This window comes from Palaemon carinicauda, chromosome 33 (genome assembly GCF_036898095.1).
Source record: "Palaemon carinicauda isolate YSFRI2023 chromosome 33, ASM3689809v2, whole genome shotgun sequence".
NCBI classification, from domain to species: Eukaryota; Metazoa; Arthropoda; class Malacostraca; order Decapoda; family Palaemonidae; genus Palaemon; species Palaemon carinicauda.
In genome coordinates this window covers 22639917-22657416 of record NC_090757.1, presented here as the reverse complement: position 1 = coordinate 22657416, position 17500 = coordinate 22639917, and the positions used below count along the sequence as shown (strand labels likewise).

The 17500-nt window shown below is 47.8% G+C and overlaps 1 protein-coding gene across 4 annotated transcripts in view; it reads right to left on the bottom strand.

The window, feature by feature from the left end:
- The window catches only part of nvd (neverland), a 579107-nt gene that overhangs the window by 241402 nt on the left and 320205 nt on the right, over positions 1 to 17500 (bottom strand). The window lies entirely within an intron of this gene.

Genomic DNA, 17500 nt, shown 5'->3' with positions numbered 1-17500 from the left:
GTGGCAGAGGGAATGACCCATAGCCAACACACAGCCAGTGCTACTAGAACTCAAGCTGACAAGACTGGAAGCAAAGACAGAAGGCGACACTTTTGCCAAGATAGGCTAACCAAGCAAGGGAGTCAAGACTTCGCAGCAACAGGGACATAGCACAGCAAGGGAAGTTGCAGACACAGAACAGGCACTGCCAAGGCAGCAGAGGAGGACCCCAAGGAGTACCAACTCTATCCTTAGAAAGGGTTAGGCCATAGGCAGAATTGTGTAGGCAAGCCTAGCCTGCCTAGCTGGTGAGGGAAAACTCAATTGCCAGGGTAAGATAACTAGACAAGAGAAACATAGTTCCCAGTAGTCAGGTTATGGCCTAACTAGGAAGGGAAAGGGGCAGAGAAACACCCAAGGGTGGTCTCTAGGGCAGCAGAGAGATTCAGTCCAAGGAAGGAGAAAATCTCGCCCACCTAGGACCAAGAAAGGTAGCCTACAAGTTATCCTGTCCAAGGATGGCAAGCATAATTCAGCCGCCATGAGACTAGACAGGGATGGAAACAAAGTTCCACAACAAGTAGACACACTAACAGGCACAAAGTTAAGAGAAAAAAAAGGATGGATATGGGAGACTCAGAAATTGGTGACCCAGCATGACAAGAAGGCCAACTGCGACATTAGAACAGGCATAGTGTTCCAAGGGGTCTGCAGTGAAAGCGCACAGAGGACAAGTCCTCGCAATCAGGCATGGCCTACCAAAGACTAAGAGGGAAGCGTAAGAATGGGTAAGGTGACACAATGGGGTCTACCCTTCAGTATTAGAACAGGGAGTAATGTGTTCCAATGGTTAAACGGAAGTAGACACGGGGAACAAGTTCCTAAGACCCGTGCCGTCTCGCCAAACATAAAGTATACATGGACTTCGCCATGTAGCAATTACCATCCATCCATCCATATACCAAGGCACTTCCCCCAATTTTGGGGGGTAGCCGACATCAACAAAGAAACAAAACAAAAAGGAGACTACTCTCTACGTTCCTCCAGCCTAACCAGGGACTCAGCCGAGTTCAGCTGGTACTGCTAGGGTGCCACAGCCCAACCTCCCACAATTCCACCACAGATGAAGCTTCATAATGCTGAATCCCCTACTGCTGCTACCTCCGCGGTCATCTAAGGCACCGGAGGAAGCAGCAGGGCCTACCGGAACTGCGTCACAATCGCTCGCCATTCATTCCTATTTCTAGCACGCTCTCTTGCCTCTCTCACATCTATCCTCCTATCACCCAGAGCTTTCTTCACACCATCCATCCACCCAAATCTTGGCCTTCCTCTTGTACTTCTCCCATCAAATCTTGCATTCATCAATTACAAAAATCAAATAAATCACATTGCCATTAATAGAGAAAGGGACTCTGAGAAATTTCAGAAGCTATAGAGGTGCATATATTGGCAGTGATCACCAGCTCCTCATTGCCACACTAAAATCAAAACTGAAAGACAGATAGAATACCTAGGTTTGATACAACTAAGCTTTTAGAAGAAGAGCACAGAGAAACATTGCAATTGAATGTAGGAATCGATTTGCAGTCTTAGAGACTTTAAGAGACGAAGAACAGACAATTAATGAAGAATGGTGTGATATTGAGAAAATATATCAGTCAGTTGGTAGTGAAGTCTTGAGACATGCAGTTACAAGGAGAAAGCCAAGGATATCAAATGATACATGGGATACTATAAAAAGGAGACAAAGACAAAAATTGATTGTTGAAAGTTTTCAAGGAAGTAACACTTTAGTGAGGTTATGAATAGGAGATATGAAGAGAATAATTTGATTGTTATACTTGAAGCTGATGAAGACCTTGATGTGCCCATGAATGAATTCAGTGTTTGAAGTCGAAGCTATCCTCAAAACACTAAAGAGATGGAAAGCCCCGGGATACGATAGAATAACTGCCGAGATGATACTGGTCGAAAATGAAGTGACTCCCAGACTACTTATAAGATTATTTTGTAGAATGTGGCATGAAGAGATAAAACCTGATGAATGAGAGTTAGGAGTGTTAGTGAAAATAGCTAAATAAAGGAAAGATGACGGATTGCAATAATTACAGAGGCATAACACTTACGTTAGTTGTTATGAAAATATATAGTATGCTTATTCAAAAGAGACTGGGGAGTAAGATTGATGAAAAGCTGAGAGATGAACAAGCAGGATTTAGAAAAGGTAGAAGATGCACTGACCAAATTTTCATGTTGAGACATGTTGTACAGCAATGCGTAGAAAATATAATCCCCTTTTGATAGCATTTGTGGACTATGAAAAAGTGTTTGATAGTGTGCACCAGCCAATTTTGTGGAGAGTTCCGCATTTTAATGAAGTTCCTCTTAAATATGTAAATTAGATTAAGTCTGTTCATGAGCATAGCAAGTGTAAAGTTAATGTTAATGGAGTCTTATCAAATGAATTTCCAGTGAACAGCGGAGTACTGCAAGGGAATGTGTTGTCACCTGGGTTGTTTATCCTCCTCATGGATTTTGTAATGCGTAGTACAGTCAGAGATGGTGGAGAAGGATTGGACTGGATTGATGATATGAATTTAGCAGACCTAGAGCATGCTGATGATGCTGTCCTTGTTAGCAGAACACTACAGGATTTGCAGTGCTCCCTTACCAGAATGCATGAAATATCACACGAGGTTGGGCTCAAGATAAATAGAAGAAAGACACAGATGATGAGAATGGAGTAAGCAATGGAAGATAAAATATCATTGGAAGGAAAAAGAATTAATGAGGTAGAATCATTCAAGTATTTATGAACTATGATCTCCAATACAGGGTCTTAAGAATTAGAGTTTAGTGAAAGATTGAAATAAAGCAAATCACACAATGGCTAGGTTTTGTAAAATTTGGTGATCAAATCACCTGAAATTACATATAAAAGTCAGACTATATATTAGCTTAGTGAGATCGGTGTTACTCTATGGACATGAGTCATGGTATTACAATGAAATAATTTTCCTTTTTCACATTTCCTTCTTTATTTTATAATCATGGGTCCTAAGAAGGCTAGTGTGAGATGGTAGTAGTGGTTGAAAAAGGAATAAGGTAATGCTTTCCTTAGAATTGAAACAAGAAATAATAGAAAAACATGAGGGCTGTGTGGGTGTGAGTGCTCTGACTAAATGAATATGTATAAAATCTCGACGATTATCAAGCAAAAGGCAGCCATTAAAGCGGTCAAACCCTCCAAGGGGATCACCATCATCTCTAAACGTTTCAGCCCTAACCTGGAAGAGATGGAACTTCTATTGCTTATATAGATAAAGGACAAGGAGATTGCTGGCGATACGATCACTAAAACGTTCGTTTGTGAGAAGGCCAGCGCTATCTATTGTGACTTGAAGGTGGCGGGGTCTGGGGGTGACACGGGGGAGAGTTCAACTGATCCAACAACAAAGGGAATCAAGGCATCTCGTGGTTAGTTTGAAAAATTTAAGAAACAGACTGGGATTCATTCAGTTGTACGGCATGGGGAGGCTTCAAGTTCAGACACCAAGGCTGCCAACGAATTTGTTAAGCAATTCAAGAAGATTGTGCAGGAAGAAGGATGCGTAGAGCAGCAAGTGTTCAATTATTATGAAACCGGTCTTTTTTGGAAAAAAAAATGCCTAGTCAAACATACATCACCGCCAAAGAGAAGAAAATGCCTGGACATAAGCCTAAGAAGGATCAGTTGACTCTTGCCCTATGTGCCAATGCCAGCGGGGCCTGCAAAATAAAGCCGTTATTGGTTTACCATTCCGAAAACCCTACTTCATTTAAGGTGCATAAAGTCAATAAGAACTTGCTGCAAGTTTTCTTGTGTGCTAATGCTAAGGCTTGAGTTAGTAGGCTCTTCTTTGTTGAATGGGTTAAACAAGTTTTCTGCCCTACTGTCAAGAAGTACCTTAAAGACATTAATTTGCCTTTGAAGTGCTTGCTTTGCCTGGATAATGCTCCCGCTCAACCCTCAGGACTCGAAAATGATATCCTTGACAAGTTAAAGTTTATCAAAGTGCTTATCTCCCACCTAATACCACCCTTATCCTCCAGCCCATGGACCAGCAAGTCTTCTCTAATTTTAAGAAACTTTACATGAAGAACTTGTTTAAGCAGTGCTTTTAACTAAACACAAAGTACCACCTTAACTTTACGTGAATTTTGGAGGAGCTATTTTAATATCGTACACTGCTTGAAGATCATAGATCAGGCATGGGAGGGAGTGACTCGATGCACACTTAATTTTGCTTGGAAGAACCTTTGGCCTGATGCTGTTGTTCCTAGAGATTTTGAAGGCTTTGGCCCTGAACCTGCATTTGTGCCTGTTGCACAGGATGGCACTGATGAGATTGTATCTACTGGCAAGTCAATGGGTCTGGAGGTTGATGAAGATGACCTCACCGAACTCGTCGAGGAGCATCATGAAGAGCTCAGCACCGATGAACTCAAGGAGCTGGAAGCGATGCAGAATGCTGAGATCCACGCGATGTTGAGTGAGACGGAGGACGTCGAGGAAGTAGAGAATATCATGGGTTTGGATAAGATCAAGATCTTGGCTACCATCAACAGGTGGTTGACTTCATTGAAAAGCACCATCCACAAAAACTTAAAAGATTGACGTGTAGTTTCACAATTCAACGATTTCTGTTCGACTCATTTCAGAAACATTCTGAGAAGCTGTAAACTTCTCTAGATTGATTCTTTAAAAAATCTACAAACCAGTCTAGTGATCATGATGAAGAAGACAAAATTAAAGCAAAGAAAACTAAGAATGAAGTGAGTAAAAGTAAAGTTGAAAATTTAAAAAAAAAAATATAAAATATAAAAATTAAAAGAAAACAAATAAGCTAAGTTAGGTTTAAGTTAACGTAGTGTAAGTTGGAATAAGTTACAGTACTGTGACGGCCGAGAGAAGGTTGTGACTCAAAGACAGTATGAAAGCAACTGAGTAAATTTATTATAGAACACTCTCCTTTATATACAAAAGCTCAAAGCAACAAGAAATTTCATGTTCAAAAACAGACACCGTTACAGATGAGAAAAACAGACATGATTATTCTGGTTCTTTTTAGTGCGAGGGAAGAGCGAAGATACAAGCATAATATATACACAAAATGAACTATGTATGATCGTGTGACACACGGTTGGTACATGGCTCCCCCCTAAAAATGACATACTGTACATGTTAAATAGGGCACCCTGATCTAGAGAGACGAACTGTAGGCGGGTCATCTGACAGGAGATAAGCAGGTTTTAGACGATCAATGGAGACCCAGTCTTCTTTGCCACGAATGTTTAGTAGGAATGCTTTCGGACTGCGTCGGATCACAAAGAAAAGGCCCGTGTAAGGAGGCGTTAGCGGTGGCTTGCTAGTATTGTTGCGCAGGAAGACGTGCGTTGCAGAGTGCAAGTCTGTTGGTAAGTGATGCTTCGCTGGGGGATTGTAAGTCTGGCGGCATGGAGTAATATGCTCAGGGATACCAAATTTTGCAATCCATCCCGAGAGTAAGGCAGATGTACATGAGGAGGACGTTGCAGTTTCTATGGAAATGGCTTCAGGCCAACGAGTGGAGCGGTCGATGACGGTAAACAGGTAACGATGTCCTTGTGATGTGGGTAGGGGCCTACAACGTCGACGTGAATGTGTGCGAAACGACGCTGAGGTTGAGGAAAGGTGCCCACTCCTGAATCCGTGTGTCGATGTACTTTGGAAGTTTGGCAAGAAGTACAGGCGCAGACCCAATCCTTAGCATCCTTAAAAATGCCGTGCCAAATGAACTTCGTCTTCAGCAGCTGTGCAGTAGAACGGCACGAGGGATGTGAAAGGTCGTGAATGAAATCAAACACCTGCCGGAGCATGGGAGCAGGGATCCAAGGTCGCGGTCTACCAGTACTGACGTCACGGAGTCTTCGAGGGGGAAGTCTTCCCAATGGAGGGACGTGCAGGATATCCTACATGCTTGATACTCTGGATCCTGTCGTTGGGCTTCAGCCAAGCCGTTGTAATCCAATCCCAGTTGAACTGCAGCCAACGTGTTACTTGACAGGGAATTGGCAACGGGATTCATTTTCCCAGGGACGTGTTGAAGGGTGCAATTGTATTCAACCACGGCGGAGAGATGTCGGCGTTGCCAGGCGGACCAAGCGTCAGACTGTCAAGTGAAGGCGTGCACCAGAGGCATGTGGTCTGTGCGAATGACGAAGTGCGTACCTTCTAAGAAATGGCGAAAGTGATGGACAGCCAAGTGCACCGCCAGCAATTCCCGATCGAATGCCGTTGACCACCTGTTCGAGTACTGCACCAATAGCGACGTCGCTGGCATTGGTGGAGAGAAGGAGAGGGGCATGTGGGATAGGAAAAGTGAGAGCCGCAGCAGTTGATAGGGCCTTCTTTGCATTGCAGAAGGCCGCTTCTTGAAGGAGACCCCACTTCAGGTCCTTTGGCTTGCCCTTGAGGGAGGCGTAGAGGGGAGCAAGAGTGGCGGCAATGGCTGGCAGAAAACGGTGATAATAGTTGATCATACCCAAGAATTCCTGCAGAGCTTTGATGGTCGAGGGCAAGTCCTGAACGGCTGCTACCATCTCAGGGAGGGGATGGACTCCTTCAGGAGTGATGCGGTGCCCTAAGAACGACACTTCCTTGACGCCAAAGGTACATTTGTCATACCGGACTACACGGCCGTTTTGTTGCAGGCGGTCGAGCACGATGCGCAGGTGATGGAGGTGTTCCTTTTTGAGGAGGAGAACACAAGTATGTCGTCCACATAACATACACAGAAAGCGAGGTCCCCTAAGATGCCATCCATGAGACGTTGAAACGTGGCCCCAGCATTACGAAGGCCAAAACAGGAGTAACTGAAGGTGTATGTACCAAACGGAGTGGTGATGGCAGTCTTGGGGATGTCTTCTGGGTTCATAGGCACCTGATAATACCCCTTCAGATTCGAGCGTAGAGAAAACCTTCGCTTTGTGTAGGTAGGAGATCACGTCGGCAATGTTTGGGAGGGGGTAGTGATACGGTTCTGTTTGCATGTTCAGGCGCCTGTAGTCCCCCCACGGATGGAGGGAGCCGTCTTTCTTCAGAACGATGTGTAAGGGTGACGACCATGGGCTGGAGGCCTTTTGGCAAAGGCCCATTTCCTCCATTTTGGCGAACATCTGTTTGGCGGCTGCCAATCGTTCCGGTGCCAGACGTCTGAATTTTACGAAGACTGGGGGTCCCGTCGTCTTGATATGGTGATAAATACCGTGCTTGGCAGGGACCGTGGGCGTTTGGCGAAGTTCTGGACGGAAAACTTCCAGGTACGACGTGAGGAGGTGGGCGTAGGCATCCGTGGGTGCGCTGATGTGGAGAGCGAGGTTGAAGGGGGCGGGTTGAAGAGGTGTCGACAAGTACGAGTCTGCGTTGACCAATCGTCGGTGGGCGACATCGACTAGAAGGTGGAAATGAGAGAGGATATCCGCACCGAGGATTGGCAATGTGACGTCAGCAACGAGAAACTTCCAATTAAATTTACCGTTTCAGAACGATTATGTGAGGTTCTCGTAACCGTAAGTGGGTATCGCAGATCCACTGGCAGCTACCAAGCGGACGTCGGCAGACGTAGACAGCCTACATCGTGTCCTGAAGAGTTCCCTTGGCAAAAGAGAAAGACAAGCACCCGTGTCTACCAAAAATCACACGCCCGTTTCTGCATCATGTAAAAAGAAAAGATTAGAAATACGGGAGGCCACCACCACGAATGATGACCTACTTACATGTTTTTTGGCCACTGACAATCCTTGGCACATTTCTTCTCGGTTGCCCCGAAATTGGAAGTGGTAGTAGCAAAACTGCGGCGGATGGGAGGTAATAAGTGGCTGTAGAAGTCGTTGGTTGGGGCGCGAGCGAGTGGTGGGTGGCTTTATCGTCGCTTCGCACGTCACGGGGTAGGCGTGTATGTCCTACGGCATTCACATCAGCTTCGGTTGATGTTAAATAGGCGTCCTATTCGTCAAGGGTGGAGGCATTGATGGAGGTCTTGAAGTGGCTGTCCATAAGGGCGTTGGCTTTGGTCATCAAGTCCTTTATGGGTAAACTATCGTCATCGGGTATGGCAGCACGTATAGGTCTGGGTAAACGGCGTATCCAAAGGGCACGAAGTAGGTTCACCTCACGAGGAGAGCCGTCTACGGCAGGTTGCAGGCGAGCGATACTGGTCATTTTCCTGAGGGCATGCGAAGCCCTTTGGTCGCCCAACGGTTGTTGCGAGAGCTGAAAAAGCTTTGCTATACGGGCGGCTGGTGACGGCGAGTACCGCTGCAGAAGGTATGTTTTGAGGGCGTCATATGCTATTGGGGTGTCTCCTTGTTCACAAAGCCAGTCGGATATTTCCAGGAAGGTGTCCTCGGGTATCGCCGCGAGAACATAATCTGCTTTGGTGGTTGAGCGAATCACGCCCTTGATGCGAAACTGGACTTCTGCGCTGAAACCAAGCAAACGCCTCTCCGCTGGCGAACGATGAAAGTTTCAATGGGGCAGCCGCAGTGCCAACTTCCGTAGAGGCCGCCATAGTACCAACAATGGAGGGGCGAGGGGTGGGGGGGGGGGGGTGGAAGGTGGGAGGAGCGAGTCGACTTTCAGGGTCACCAATGTGATGGCCGAGAGAAGGTTGTGACTCAAAGACAGTATGAAAGCAACTGAGTAAATTTATTATAGAACACTCTCCTTTATATACAAAAGCTCAAAGCAACAAGAAATTTCATGTTCAAAAACAGACACCGTTACAGATGAGAAAAACAGACATGATTATTCTGGTTCTTTTTAGTGCGAGGTAAGAGCGAAGATACAAGCATAATATATACACAAAATGAACTTTATACTATCGTGTGACACACGGTTGGTACAGTACGTATCTCAGTCACCACATCTACCTCCACACCGACCATCTCCTGCATCGCCGAGCCTACACCTCCGTTGGCCTGTCTCCAAGGTAAAGTGACAATAAAAACCCTTTTTTATTTATTATTTCTTTATAATTATTCTTTTTTACATCTCTACTATAAAATGTATTTGATTTATTGCTAAGTGTAATTATGTGTAGTATTCATTAAGGAGTTATCCAAGGTTTTTGGGCTGTGGAACGAATTAAACAAATTACAGTGTATTCTTAAGGGAATATTTTGACATACGAAGTAGGTCCCGAAACGAAATAAATTGGTATGTAGAGATTTCACTATATACATATATATATATATATATATATATATATATATATATATATATATATATATATATATATATATATATATATATATTATATATATATTTCTATATATAATATATATATACATATATAAAAAACATATATATATATATATATATATATATATATATATATATATATATATATATATATATATACATATATATATATATATATATATATATATATATATATATATATATATATATATATATATATATATATATATATATATATATATATATGTATGTATATATGTACAATATATATGTATATATATAATACACATATATATATATATATATATATATATATATATATATATATATATATATATATATATATATATATATATATATATATATATATATATATACATATATATATATATATATGTGTGTGTATATATATAATATATATATATATATATATATATATATATATATATATATATATATATATATATATAAAAAAATTTTAAGTAATTTTTATTTTTCCTAACATACTTACCGAGAACTACTTTCTTTGGAGTCACTTGTGATCTCTCTCTTCCGACCAAGGTTTTCGCGCCGTTACCCCCCTACTCCGTTCTCTACATAGGCCTACCCCCGCCGCCAAGGAATGCGCCCCGAGGGCAGGATTAGGGCAGGTCACTGCCTCTCTGGGTCATTCTCCTCATTAAGTTCGTCGTATAGCCCAACCTGGCAATGGAAGGATGGCACTCGGGGACGGAAGGGAGGGCCATTATCCGAAAGTAGTTCTCGGTAAGTATGTTAGGAAAAATAAAAATTACTTAAAATTTTTGATTTGTTCCAACACAAATACTTACCTCGAACTACTTTCTTTGGAGACTTATACTTTAGGAGGCGGGAGTGCTATTCTGACACTTGACTTGGCACGTAGGGCCTAGAGGGCTATGGAATGCGGGGGCCTATCAGAGTGCGGGAGTGAGGGTAACTGCGCAACCTTGCGCTATTATCTAAGACTCACCTCTTAAAAAATTCTTCTGACGATTTTCTCCGAAGTGTAGTCGCGAAGAATGTGTTCATCGTTGGGGACAGCCTCTGGCCTTACCGCTACACAGCTTGGAGGGCGGCAATGACTGTCCCAATGGAGAACCCGTCCAAGGATTTCCTTGAATAATCCTTGAGGTAGTGGGCAGTAAAGGTTGACTGGTGCGACCAAGTGCCTGCCTGTAGGATCTGCCCCACCGCCATGTTTCTCTCAAAGGCCAAGGAGGTGCTCAGACCTCTGATGTCATGGGGCCGGGGAGTGCCTGGCACTGCCATTTTATCCTCTTCATAGGTTCTAGCGATGACTTGTCTCAGCCAGAAGGAAATGGTGTTCTTGGAAACTTGCTTCCTATTAACACCTGTGGAAACGAAGAGGTTTTTGATACCTGGTCGGAGGTGAGCTGTCCTTTCCAGGTATTTCCTGAGCGTCCGTACTGGGTATAACTTCAAATCCTCCGTAATGCCCGTCTTGGGAATGGCAGGAATTGAGAAACCTTCAAACCTCGGGTCCCAGACTGCTGGGTTCTGAGTCTTAGCCACAAAGGAGGGTACGAACCTGAAGGATACTTCTTTCCACCCTTTGGAGTGCGAAACGTCGTAAGACAGACCATGGATCTCGCCCACTCTCTTAGCGGAAGCTAAGGCTAGCAAGAAAACGGTCTTGAGGGTGAGATCCTTGTCTCCGATATCTTTCAGGGGTTCAAAGGGGGGACGACTTAGCATCTTCAAGACCTTGGCTAAGTCCCACCTGGGCACTCTACTAGCTTGAGGGGGGCAGGATTGCTCGAAACTCCTGATCAGCATCGCTATGTGTCTCGAGGTCCCCAGGTCGATGTCTTTCAGGAGGAAGACTTGGCCTAACACGGCTCGAACTCCTTTAATGGCTGGAATTGACATTCCCACTTTATCTCTAAGATACACCAGAAACTCCGCTATGTCCGGGACCGAAGCTTTAAGAGGTCTAATGTGTTTCTCCGAGCACCACTTCGTGAAGGAGGCCCACTTCGCCTGGTATACCGCGGTCGAGGATCTCCTCAGGTATAGGGACATTCTCTTAGCTGTGGTGGTGGAGTACCCCTCCTTCTTCAGGAGCCGCTCGATAGTCTCCAGGCGTGAAGGCGAAGAGAGAGAGGGTTGTCGTGGAGCTTGAAGAAGTGCGGTTGGTGCAGGAGGTCTGACCTGGCGGGCAGAGGCCAAGGTGGTTGGCTCGCTAGGTCCTTTAGGTCCGCGAACCACTCTCTCTCCGGCCACCAGGGCGCTACCAACGTCATCTTTAGGTTTCGGGCGGCCCTTACTCTGTTGAGCACCTGTCTTATCAACGTGAAGGGGGGGAAAGCGTACACATCCAGGTTGTCCCACTTGTGCTGGAAGGCATCTTCTAGGGCTGCATTTTGGTCTGGGACCGGGGAGCAATAGACCGGCAGTTGGGCATTGAGCTTTGTTGCAAAGAGGTCCATCACCGGGGAGCCCCAACGTTGAATGATGAGTCTGGCTACTTCTGGGTGTAGAGACCACTCTGTCCCCACTATTTGACCCATTCTGCTGAGGCCGTCGGCCAGAACGTTTTTCTTCCCGGGGATGAACCTTGCCAGCAGCACCACTTGCTGTTCGTCTGCCCAATTCAGGATGTCTATGGCGAGGTCGCACAGCTCCTTCGATCTCATGCCCCCTTGCTTCTTTATGTAGGCCACTACCTTGGCGTTGTCGCACATTAACGCCACGGTGTTTCCCTTTAGACGACTTGGAAAGTGAAGACACGCCTTCTGAACTGCTCTTAGTTCTAGGACATTGATGTGTAGACGCTTTTCGCTTTCCGACCAGGTACCCCGTGCCGTCTCTTCCAGAAGGTGGGCCCCCCACCCTTGGTTGGAGGCGTCTGTGAACAAGAGGTACTCGGGGGGACTGGACCCGAGGGGCATCCCCTTGAGGGAGTTCGACTGGCAGTGCCACCATTCCAGGGAGGTTCTCGTGTCCGGAAGGACTGGAACTAACGTTTTCTGCGAGTCCGTCTGGGACCAGAGGCTCTTGAGGTTCCATTGAATGGGTCTGAGCCTCATCCTCCCTTGGGGAACCAGTTTCTCTAATGAGACCAAGTGACCTATCAGTCTCTGCCAATCTCCCGCCCTCCTGGAGTGTTCTGACAGGAACGGCTGAATGATGTGCTTGAGGTTCCGTATCCTGTCCTGCGAGGGGAAAACCTTCCCCTGCACGGTATCCAACGTCATCCCCAAGTAGCCCATTCTGTTGGATGGGGTTAAGTTCGTCTTCTTCAGATTGATTACGATCCCCAGATTCCTGCAAAACTGGAGGAGGCTTCTCCCTTGTTCCTCCAAGAGGGCCCTTGAGGTGGAAAGGAGCAACCAGTCGTCCAGGTATCTGATGAGGCGGATATCCTGTTCGTGAGCCCACACGGAGACTGTCGCGAAGACCCTCGTGAACACTTGAGGGGCCGTCGACAGGCCGAAGCAAAGGGTCTTGAACTGCAGGATCTGGGGACCCCATTTTACCCGGAGGAACTTCCGACTCGACGGGTGGACAGGGATCTGGAAGTATGCGTCCTTGAGGTCAACAGTCATCATATAATCTTTCTCCCTCAAGAACAGCAGGACGGATTTTGGGATGTCCATCTTGAAGTCCGTCTTCTTGACGAACTTGTTGAGGGCCGACAGGTCTCTACCAGAAACAGGCGGCTGTAGAAGCCTGGGCCTGGAAGAAGGACCTCTTCCATGGCACCCTTCTCCAACATGGAGGAAATCTCCTCTTGAAGGGCGGCCCTCTTCATCGGGTCCCTGGGGGCCAACCATTCTGTCTGGCTGGCTGGGATAAGAGGGGGTGGATCCGCTAAGAAGGGAAGCCTGTAGCCCTCCTTCAGGACGGACACCGTCCAAGGATCCGCTCCTTGCGCCTTCCATGCTTGCTAATGTGGTCTGAGGCATTCCCCAACCCGAGGCTTGGGCGGGAGTAGGGGGCCTCTCCCTCTACCTTCTCCTCGAGGGGCGGCCTGACCTGCCTCTCCTAGAGGCGGAGTAACCCGACCTGAAGGAGCTAGACGAAGCTGGTGCTCCTCTGCGGGAGGGTTGAGGAGTTGTTGCCCAGGAGGAAGAGGGGGCGTCTCTCCTCGAAGTGCTGGGGGCGGCCTGAGATGTCACGGCGCTATCTGAGGCGGCCCTCCTGTAGGGAGGTCTCTTAGACGACGCAGGTCTGGGGACGTTGGCCTCCTTCCTTTTAGACACTTTCTCCATCAGGCTCTCCAGTTCTTTCAATGGGAATAGTGACTCACCCCACAAGGGAAGGCTACGTACGGCCCGGGCCTCTCTGTCCGGGATCCTCCTAGATACCTTAGCCAGGACCGTGTCTCGTTTACGGAGGACCCAGTTGGCCGTTAGGGCGAGCGCCTGATACGAGAGAAACTTAAGTGTCTTCCCCCCGGAGGTGAGAAGGTCCGTCAGGAGGCTCTGCTGTTCAGGATCTTCGGGGTCGACGGAGGCTTGGACGTTTACTAACGTGGAGGCCCACCAGTCCAGCCATGAGGAGACGTTGACTAGGTCCCGCGACATCTCCTCCATCATGGCGGCCTCCGTAGGAGAGAAGGAAACTGGGGCTGAAGAGGCCCTTTCGTCTGAGCCGCCCTGTCCCAGGATGTCCAAGGCTGGGTCCACTCTACAGGGGCCTGGGCGACGCCCTTCCGGAATGTACACTCTACCCTGCGATTTGAGGCCCTGGAGCAGTTTCAAGGCACTCTGGGACTTGGGGGCCTCTGCATTGCTGGCCACCAAGTTGTCTATGTACTCCTGCCCTAGTACCAGGTCTGGGGCAAGAGGAAGGGCCAGGGAAGACTTCGGAAGGGTGGCGTGATGAGTAATCCTCAGGAGGCTTGACCTCCAGGAATCACCCTTCGGAGCCGAGGGTTCCGTAATCCCATGCTGCCTTCTAATGAGTCCCACTACTCTTCTATAGGCGGAGTCCTCCGACGGGGAAGCTTTTCCTATGTCAGCCGAGGCTTCGGCCTGGAGTGGGGGCGCTGGGTTGCTGGTCAGGCAGACCGGCCGTCCAGCCCTTGGGTCCAGGGGGGCAGTCCTGTAACGGTAGTGAGCTCCATAAGTGGGTGGATCCCGCGGCAAGGCGGGTACCGCCGGCTCAGTGAGGGCCCTCGGTTGCCCTAAGGCTCTGAAAGCGGAGGTCACGATCCCGGTGGGCTGACCCGACAACGGGAACCGTTCCTTCCTACTCGATGGCCGCACCAGCTGGGCTGGTTCGGCCAGGCTGCCTGCTAAGAAGCGCGTTTCCCCCCGCTGGGCGGGGTGAACCGGAGGCCTCGAGGACTTATGCCTCTTCGAGAGGTCTTTTCTGCGTGCCAGATCGCGCGGTTCTAGGCTGTGCATAGAGGGCGGCAGCCTAGTCGCACGTTCGCTGGACCGATGGTCTGGTGAATGAAGTATCTTGGACTCTCCCGAAGGCACGTAGACCCAGGCGCCCCCGGGAGAAACACTTCTCTTATACTTACGAGACTGGGAGCGGGAACGCTTCCTGCTAACCCGCGACCTTGACCTAGAGCGGGAATGTTCGCTCTCGGACAGCTCCCTTCGCCTGCGACGCTTCACCCTGACTTCCTCCTCGGAAGACGAATCCACTTCCGACGAGTCCGACGACGCCACGTTTCTCGCGTAACGGCTGTCTGCGTGATCCGCGGGGGATTTCCTCCGACGCTGGGTGCCCGAGATCGAGGGCTGGAGAAAATCCTCGGGAACCGCCGTGGAGATCGTCGGAAAAGAGTCCAACCATTCCATGCTAGGGAGCCAGGGGTCCAGGGTCACGTCCATTCTCAGCGGCGACCTCCCTGGCGTCTTCGGTAGCTTCCATCCGAAGGCATCGCTGCTCGGACGGCGAACTTTAGTTTGGCTGTCCCCTGGCGGGGGAGAGCCTGACGCACCGGCCCACGAGGGTGGCGGGGACTCTGAGACTACAACACTGCCCCATAAGGGGTCTTCAGAGGACGCGTGGCCCCCCATCACAAGGCCTGACTCACCCGAAGCACTACCGGGCCCTTCGTTAGCCCTAGAGGGGCCCGCCCTTGGTTCTTCCCTCGCACTGGATTCCCTGGGAAGAACGCCTTGACCTTCCACAACACTAGAGACTTCTTGCCCTCTCCTCTGCGAAGGAGACGGAGAAGCCGAGGCTTCGTCGGACCGATCACTGGCCGACGGTAACGAAGATACGACACTAATCTTCCTGGGGGAACGCTTCGAAGATTTCTTCTTTTTAGTGCCGTAGCGTACCCACTGAATATCATCCCAACCTACGCACTCTGGATACGTGTCCGCGGAGGAGCAAACTTTCCCCCTACACGAGGAACAAAGGGAGTGAGGATCTACCTCTGGCTTTGAGAGGAAAGCCCCACACGACTTTCCGGCTCTAGGCCCAGGGCAACGGCGAGCGTGATCCATCGTTCGCGCACGAATGGTACAACACTAAGCGAGCTATTAAGTACACTGGGGATACACACAGGGTGAACGCACGGTAACACTTGAGAAGAACGCACTGCGAAAAAACACAAGTCCCCACGCTGGGAACACGTGGAACACTAAACGCGCACAAAGGATCGAGAGAGACGAAAGTGAGCTGTGAACAGCTCACGACCAAGGAACTTAATGAGGAGAATGACCCAGAGAGGCAGTGACCTGCCCTAATCCTGCCCTTGGGGCGCATTCCTTGGCGGCGGGGGTAGGCTTATGTAGAGAACGGTGTAGGGGGGTAACGGCGCAAAAACCTTGGTCGAAAGAGAGAGATCACAAGTGACTCCAAAGAAAGTAGTTCGAGGTAAGTATTTGTGTTGGAACAAATATATATATATATATACTAAGGCACTCCCCCAATTTTGGGAGGTAGCCAACATCAAACAAATGAAAAAAAGGGGACCTTTCCTCTCTACGCTCCTCCCAGCCTGACAAGGGACTCAACTGGGTTCGGCTGGTACTGCTAGGGTGCCACAGCCCACCCTCCCCTGTTATCCACCACAGATGAAGATTCATAACGCTGTATCCCCTACTGCTGCTACTTCCGCGGTCATCCAAGGTGTCTGGAGGATACAGCATGACCTACCGGAACTGCGTCACAATCGCTCCCCATTCATTCCTATTTCAAGCACGCTCTCTTGCCTCTCTCACATCTATCCTCCTATCACCCAGAGCTTTCTTCACTCGGTCCGTCCACCCAAACCTTGGCCTTCCTCTTGTACCTCTCCCATCAACTCTTGCATTCATCTCCCCTTCTTTAGCAGACAGCCCTTTTCCATTCTCTCAACATGGCCATACCACCTCAACACATTCATATCCACTTTAGCTGCTAAATCAATTCTTACACCCGTTCTCACCCTCATTGCTTCGTTCCTAACCCTATCTACTCGAGATACACAAGCCATACTCCTCAGACACTTCATCTCAAACACATTCAATTTCTGTCTCACCGTCACTTTCATTCCCCACAACTCCGATCCATACATCACAGTTGGTACAATCACTTTCTCAAAAAAAAAAAACCTCTTTACATTCATGTCTAACCCTCTATTCTTTACCACTCCATTCACTGGCCCTAACACTTTGCATCCTTCATTCACTCTCCGACGTACATCTACTTGCACTCCACCATTTGCTGCAACAACAGACCCCAAGTACTGAAACTGATTTACTTCAAATAACTCTCCATTCAACATGACATTCAACCTTGCACCACCTTCCCTTCTCGTACATCTCATAACTTTACTCTTACCCACATTAACTCTCAACTTCCTTCTCTCACATACCCTTCCAAACTATGTCACTAATTGGCCAAACTTCTCTTCCGAGTCTGCAACCAGTACAGTATCATCTGCAAACAACAACTGATTTACGTCCCATTCATGATCATTCTCGTCTATCAGTTTCAATTCTCGTCCAAGCACTCGAATAGTCACCTCTCTCACTACTCCACCAACACACAAGTTAAACAACCATGGTGACATCACACATCCCTGTCTCAGCCCCACTCTCACTGAAAATCAATCGCTCCCTTCATTTCCTATCCTAACACACACTTTACTACCTTTGTAGGAACTTTACACTACCTGCAACAACCTTCCACCAATTCCATATAAGCTCATCACTTTCCACATCGCTTCCCTATCAACTCTATCATACGCTTTCTCCAGATCCATAAACGCAAGATACACCTCCTTACCTTTTGCTA